The 7,106-nt window shown below is 36.7% G+C and overlaps 1 non-coding gene across 1 annotated transcript; it reads left to right on the top strand.

Moving 5' to 3' along the window:
* The first annotated feature begins 618 nt into the window (after nt 1-618).
* On the top strand, nt 619-726 carry LOC118349077. The gene has a single exon (XR_004802070.1). It is a non-coding gene; the product is annotated as a small nucleolar RNA R71 (small nucleolar RNA).
* Nucleotides 727-7,106: the final 6,380 nt, after the last annotated feature.

Below are 7,106 nucleotides of genomic sequence, written 5' to 3'. Positions count from 1 at the left end.
CCCTCTCATCTCAGCAAATGTGGGACACTGTTGGGCTAGGTGATCTACCCCACCACACACAAAATATGGTCCAAAAGACTCTGCATGATTAGTCATGTGTGTTGGCTTTATGTCCTTAGTCTTTAACACATCTAGCTCCCTAGTGAGCATCTCAACCTTAGCCTTTAGGTTATCCTCTTTCCTGAGATGGTAAATTCCACCACCATTTGGGTTTCCTGCAAGTTGTGACCTAATTGTGCTCTCAGTAGCACTAGGTCCAGTCCAAGTGTAAGTTTTTTCAGCAAGCTTATTGACGTATTCTATCGCCTCATCGGGATCTTTCTATAAAAACTCACCATTACACTTCATCCCCACAAATTGGCGCTCTCTATGGCTTATTTTGGTTTCAAAACTCATCTCAACTCATCTCAACTCATCATTACAACTTTTTCAAATCCCAATACAAAATATAATAAATAATTTAACTTTTTCAAATCCTAAAATAATAATAATAATAAAAAATAATATTCTAACAATATTTTATCATCTCAACTCAACTCAATTCAACTCACTTCAACATCCAAACACTACCTATGTGTAAGTCTGTCATAAAAATAGTTCACTAAGTACCAATTCTCATACTCATAGTGAGAACACATACTCAACAACTTCTTAAATCTCTCCCAAGACTGATACAAAGTTTCACTATCCTTTTGTGCAAAGGTCGAGATTTGCCTTTTTAAAGCATTGGTCTTATGTTGGGGAAAGTATTTATTAAAGAAGACTTAAGTCATCTCATTCCATAACCCAATAGATCGTGGTCTTAATGAGTATAGTCAACTCTTAGCTGTATCCTTCAAGGAGAAAGGAAAGAACTTACGTTTCACAATGTCATCAGTTGCATTTTGACTATGAAAAGTCGCAACTACTTCCTCAAACTCCCAATGTGCATATATGGATTTTCATTTTCCAAACCATGAAAAATAAGGAGTAACTGTATCATCCCTATTTTAAAATCCAGTTGGCAAGTATTAGATAGAAACATGATGCATGAAGGTGTGGTTGTGCGTGTAGGGTGGAGGTAATCGTGAAGAGTTCTAGTGGGTTGATTTTGTGTTCACTCATTTCTTTGGGACTAGATGGATTGTCAAATAAAGGATTTAAAAAAATTTGATTCTGACTCTCACACAGGCCTACAAGTAAATCTACCTAAGGCATCTCTATATATGTGCATGCAAGGTAAAAATAATAATACTCAAAACTAAAAATACAACAAAAAGAAAGGAAAAAACTAATAATGTTGCAAGTTAAAAGAGATAACGAAGTTACGGCCTTTAAATGAAAATAAAAGTGAAGCAAAGTAACTAACAAAGAAAGTACTCAAATTTGACGAACAGTAAAGCGTCGAGAATCCCTTGCACAAATCCAGTATTTTAATTATTCTTAATTCATTGAATAACTTAATTGGGAACTCAATTCCCAAAGTTTCCAATCAGAAGGTATAGATTTATAAACCAAAATTAAATCAAATATAATCTTTTGAAAGATCATTCACCACTTTTTAAATATATAAATTATTATCCTTGTTGAGAAAATTCAATGACGACAATATACTCAGGAAGCGATATTGCAGCAAAGAATTAAATCCATATAGATAAATAGTTGATCCAAATATAATCAAAGAACTAAACCATTAAATAGTAAAAGTATGACTGAATCCATAAACAGAATAAATTTTATGACTATTCGGAGAAAAAAACATAAACAATGAATTGATAATGATAAAGCAAAAGAGTTCTGGTAATTGAAAATCAAATACATAAATTAAAAACACCATCTAATGTGCAAGTTCATAACTAGCCCTACTTGAGAATTTAAATACTCATTAATATAATAGACAACAAAAATCTTAATAGAAAAATAAAGCAAACGGCGGCCATGGAAAATTAATTTCGTCTCTTCGTTCTTCAGTCCTTCCTTTGACCACGATGCCCCTGGTTCTTCCTTTTTGAATATATATGAGGTGCCGTGCATCTTGCGTCTCCCCCAACGTTCAAAACCCCCAAAAGTCCCTTTTTGTGTTGCGTCTTCAAATCGAAGAATTAATTTCCTATAGGTCTCACGCCTTAGTTGAAGCCCAAGCCTTCTTCGTGTCTCATCCAAAAAAAACCCAAAAGAAAATAAATGGGCCTACATGTGTAAAACTCTCTTGGCCAAAATGTGTGCTGCATCCATTACTTTCCAAACCAAAAGACCTTTTCTTCTCTTTTTTTTGCAGCGTGTGTACTATGACTTTCTCCAAAGTTCCAAACCAAAAATTGGGTCCAACGTGTGTGTGAGTCCAATGAATAAGAATGAATTCCCTCTCATGGGTACCACGTGCAGATATGAAGTGGAAAGCCCAATTGCAAATTATCTCTCCCCAACCAATAACGCAATATTTGAGATTTAAAATATTATAAAATCATGCTCAAATATATCTCAGTGTGAATAGATATTAAATTCAATAATATAAATTATATCTCATGATTTATGTTCATATTTTAGCATTTTAATCTAATAATAGAGTATTTAGAGTGCACTTTCGTGCACTCATCGCATGTCTTACTCTACCTCTATTTAATCCAAAGACGAAGAGGTTAGGAAGTGTGAGAAATATTTGGAAGCTACATCATTCTTTTCTCCTTCAATAAAACTGAAAATGAAAGAGCTACACTCATCTCAGCCGACGTCACCCAAGCCTAAACTCAAGCCACTTCCATCAAATTTAAGGTACGCTTTCTTCAACTAGGACTCTACTTTTCCAGTTATTATTAACATTCATTGAGTGATGTAGAGGAAGAGAAGTTGCTGAGAGCACAAAATGGCCTTGGGTTGGACCATCTCGGACATCAAAGGAATTAGTCATTCAATTTACATGCACATGATTTTAATCGAGGATAATTTTAAATCGATCGTCCAACCCCAAAGGAGATTGAATCCATCAATGTAAGAAGTGGTGCATAAAGAGATATTGAAGCTTTTAGATGCCGGGATCATTTATCCAATCTTAGATAGTGCATGTGTTACGTCCAGTGCAAGTCGTTTCAAAGAAATGAGAGATAACCATGATAAAAAAAATAACAACAATGAACTCATACCAACGAAGATGGTCACGAGATGGCGAGTATGCATAGACTATCATAAACTGAATGATGGAACTTGAAAAGAGCATTTTCCCTTACCATTTATTGATCCAATGCTAGAAAGACTTACCGGCCACGCCTACTATTGTTTTCTAGATGGATATTTCGGATACAATCAAATATCCATTGCACCCAAGGATCAATAGAAGACCACTTTCACCTGTCCTTACGGCACTTTTGCATATAGGTGCATGCCTTTTGGTCTTTGCAATGCGCCAGCTACTTTTCAAAGATGCATGATGTCCAATTTCTCAAACATGATAGAAAAATTTTTAGAAGTCTTCATGGATGACTTCTTGGTTTTTGGTCACTCTTTTGATAACTGTTTATATAATTTATTTTTGGTTTTGCAGATATGCAAGGAGACAAATCTTGTTTTAAATTGGAAAAAATGTCACTTCATGGTCGAGGAGGGAATAGTGCTTGGCTATTGCATTTCCTTCAAGGGAATTGAGGTCGACCTAGCAAAGATAGAAGTTATTGACAAACTCCCACTACCGACCAATGTGAAAGGCGTGAGGGGTCACGCCGGGTTCTATCGCTGGTTTATCAAAGATTTTTTCCAAATTACTAAACCTCTTTGCACTCTGTTGATTAAAGATACTCGGTTTGAATTTTCTGTTGAATGCTTGCATGCTTTTGAATTATTGAAAAAGAAATTAATTTCAACACCTATCATTGTATCACCGGATTGAAATTTACCATTTGAATTAATGTGTGATGCTAGCGATTATGGTATAGGAATTGTTTTGGGGTAGAGAAACGATAAAGTCTTTCATGTTATTTATTATGCAAGTCGGACCTTAACCGAAGCTCGACTAAATTATGCTACTACTGAAAAGGAATTGTTAGCAGTTGTGTTTGCCTTTGACAAATTTCGTTCTTATTTGATAGGTTCAAATGTGGTCTTCTACATCGATCACTCGGCTCTTAAATACTTGCTGTTGAAGAGGGATGCCAAACCAAGACTGTTACGATGGATTCTGCCACAACAAGAGTTTGATTTGGAAATAAGAGATAAGAAAGGTACCGAGAATGTAGTGGCCGACCACTTATCTCGCATTAAGCTTAAAGAAGCAGGTGGCGAGTAGAATTTTCCAATTAATGAAACCTTCCCGGACGAGCAATTAATGGCTATACAAGTTGTTCCATGGTATACCGACATGGTAAACTATTTGGTGTCCAAAATTCTCCGAACTGAGATGACATATCAACAAAAGAAGAAGTTCTTTTCCAACTTGAAATACTATTTTTGGGAGGAAAGTTTTCTATACTGGCACTACACAGATCAGATAATCAGAAGACGTGTGCCCAAGGAAGAGATGGAGAGCATACTCAGACACTGCCACTCTTTGGAAGCGGGCAGCCACTTTGGTGGAGCAAAAACATCAGCAAAAGTTTTACAATGCGGCTTTTATCGGCCAACTATTTTTAAAGACTCTTTTAATTTTGTTACTTTATGTGATTATTGTCAAAGGGTTGGCAACATTTCTAGGAAACATGAGATGCCTTTAAACAATAATTTGGTGATTGAATTACTTGATGTTTGGGGTATAGATTTCATGGGTCCTTTTATATCCTCATATTCTAATAAATTTATTCTTGTGGTTGTAGATTATGTCCCCAAATGGGTGGAAGCAGTCGCCTTGCCAACCAATGATACGAGGGTCATGGGGAATTTCCTACAGAAGAACATCTTTTCCCGATTTGGCACTCCGAGGGCCATAATCAGTGATGGCAAAAAGCATTTTTGCAATCGCCAATTTGAAGTGCTACTGACTAAGTATGGAGTTACCCACCATGCGGCGACACCATACCATCCTCAAATAAGCGGCCAGGTCGAGGTATCTAATTGGGAGCTGAATCGCATATTGCAGAAGACCGTCAGGGTCTCTCTGACAGACTGGACGAGAAGGTTAGATGATGCACTATGGGCCTATCGGACAACATTCAAAACACCGATCGGGATGTCATCTTATCGGCTCGTTTAGGGAAAAGCATGCCATCTACCCATGGAGCTAGAACACAAAGTGTAACAGTCCGCTAGAAATTCATTGGTGGAATTTCTATTGACTTTAGAAATCTCGTGAAAACCCCATAAGTTTTTACGAATCGACCAATCGCATAGGTTTTAGTCTGTCAACATAGTCAGTGTTATCACTCACTATGGAGCTAGTAATATGAGTTTAATTATTTGAGGTAGTTAGAAGTGTCAGAATGCATTATGGTCTACACCATTAGACTCAGAGGATTATTTAGGATTTTATGGCGCAATAACTTATTTTCATAATTCCGGACGAAACGTCTGTTGAAAATTGTGAAATTATTTTTTTAGGGGCACTTCAGGGTTGAATTTCGTTAAACGATTTTCACTATAAGTTAATATGGATATTTAGAAATTTTTAGTACTAAGTTTATTATGTATTTTTTTGGAGTGAATAGTAACCTCGATAAGCGCACCCATTGCAGTGTTTTCAAAATCACAGTGTGGAATGTCCAAATTAGGTTAGAGAAGTTTTATTTGGACACTTGGCAAGATTTTAGCCACACTTAGTGAATGGTATTAGACACTTGACACAAAGAAGAACCATTAGATAGATTTGTGAAGGAATCAAGGTGTGAGATCATGCCACCTAAGCAAAGTTGTGTTTCATCTGTTCAACCAAATTGTGCCAGACCAAAGAGGGTTTCAACCCAAGCAAAACCCTAAATGATTGGAATCCAATTGAAACCCCAAAAGCTTGGTTGAAACCAAAACCCTAAATGGTTTTCCCAAAACCCTAAAGTTGGCCTCCAAACCCTTTTAATCCGATTTCTAGCATTGTGTTTAATCACTTGATTAAATCACTTCCACATGCTATTAATTAATCAAATCCTTGTTATGACATCATTATTCAACCTTTTAAACCTTGAGAATTTGATTGGGCCAAGAAAAATTGATTTTGGGATTGATAGCATCTCAAACCCTAACCAAACCCCCTTTAAACCCCAAATTGAAGCCCACTTGGTGGGGCCCACCAAGGCCCACGAAATTGGCCACCTTGGCAAAGCTTCTTGGAGAAGTTTCCTCCCCCACATGGCAGACCATCCACTGCCATTGGCTGCACCCAATAGTGCCTTGATGTGAAGGAGAAATCCACTCCATCAACCTTCATCTTTCACAGCTGCTGCAAGCAGTCTCTGCCCCTCTCTATTCTCCACTTTATGTCACATATCCACCTCCAATCAAGGGTCATTCAAGCCCATAACTTCTCCCTCCAGAAGTCTAAAGTCGTGCAAGACATACTTCTCTTCATTTTATCACTTCTTTCTCCCGTTCTTAGAGAGAAACCCAAAAGAGCTCTCTCGGGCAGATTTCTGGAACTTTTTGCGTGGCCATTTACGACCCTTTGTAAGTATTTTCGCACGATGATTCCTTCACATAAGTTGTTCGTCTTTGAGTCTAGTTTCCGTGGATATATTATTAGTCTCATTCTATTCTCATTTGGTCGGTCAAAAGTATTTTTAACCATGGAAAGGTCCTTCTGGGCGTGAAACTGGAGAGTATGTTATGTTTTGGAAGTTTTGACCAAGCTAATGGACTTATCTTGGTCCGAAAATTTTAGGGAGTGTTGTTAACATGTGTTTATGAATTTTCATTGAGGTTTTGTTGCATGAATAAAGCTTTTGATGATAGATTTGCTTAGAGTTAGAAACTTGAAAACTGGAAGTGGAAAAACAGTTTCTGTTTGGTGAAAGTTTGAATATTTCGTGGTTTAATCTTATTCCAAAGGCTTTGATATTTTTATATGATGATCCTAAGCCTCTTATATACATGTTAGGATGTTATTTCGAAGATATTTAGTATTATTTTTAAAGATATGATTTTCTATGCAAGAGGATTTCGGTTAGGCCTAAACTTTGATGTTTTTGAGTTAGATCCATGTTTTATTAAATTTTAGC

Source organism: Juglans regia, chromosome 7 (genome assembly GCF_001411555.2).
Source record: "Juglans regia cultivar Chandler chromosome 7, Walnut 2.0, whole genome shotgun sequence".
Classification (NCBI taxonomy): Eukaryota; Viridiplantae; Streptophyta; class Magnoliopsida; order Fagales; family Juglandaceae; genus Juglans; species Juglans regia.
The sequence above is the reverse complement of the archived record's forward strand: the minus strand, read 5'-3'. Positions and strand labels throughout refer to the sequence as shown.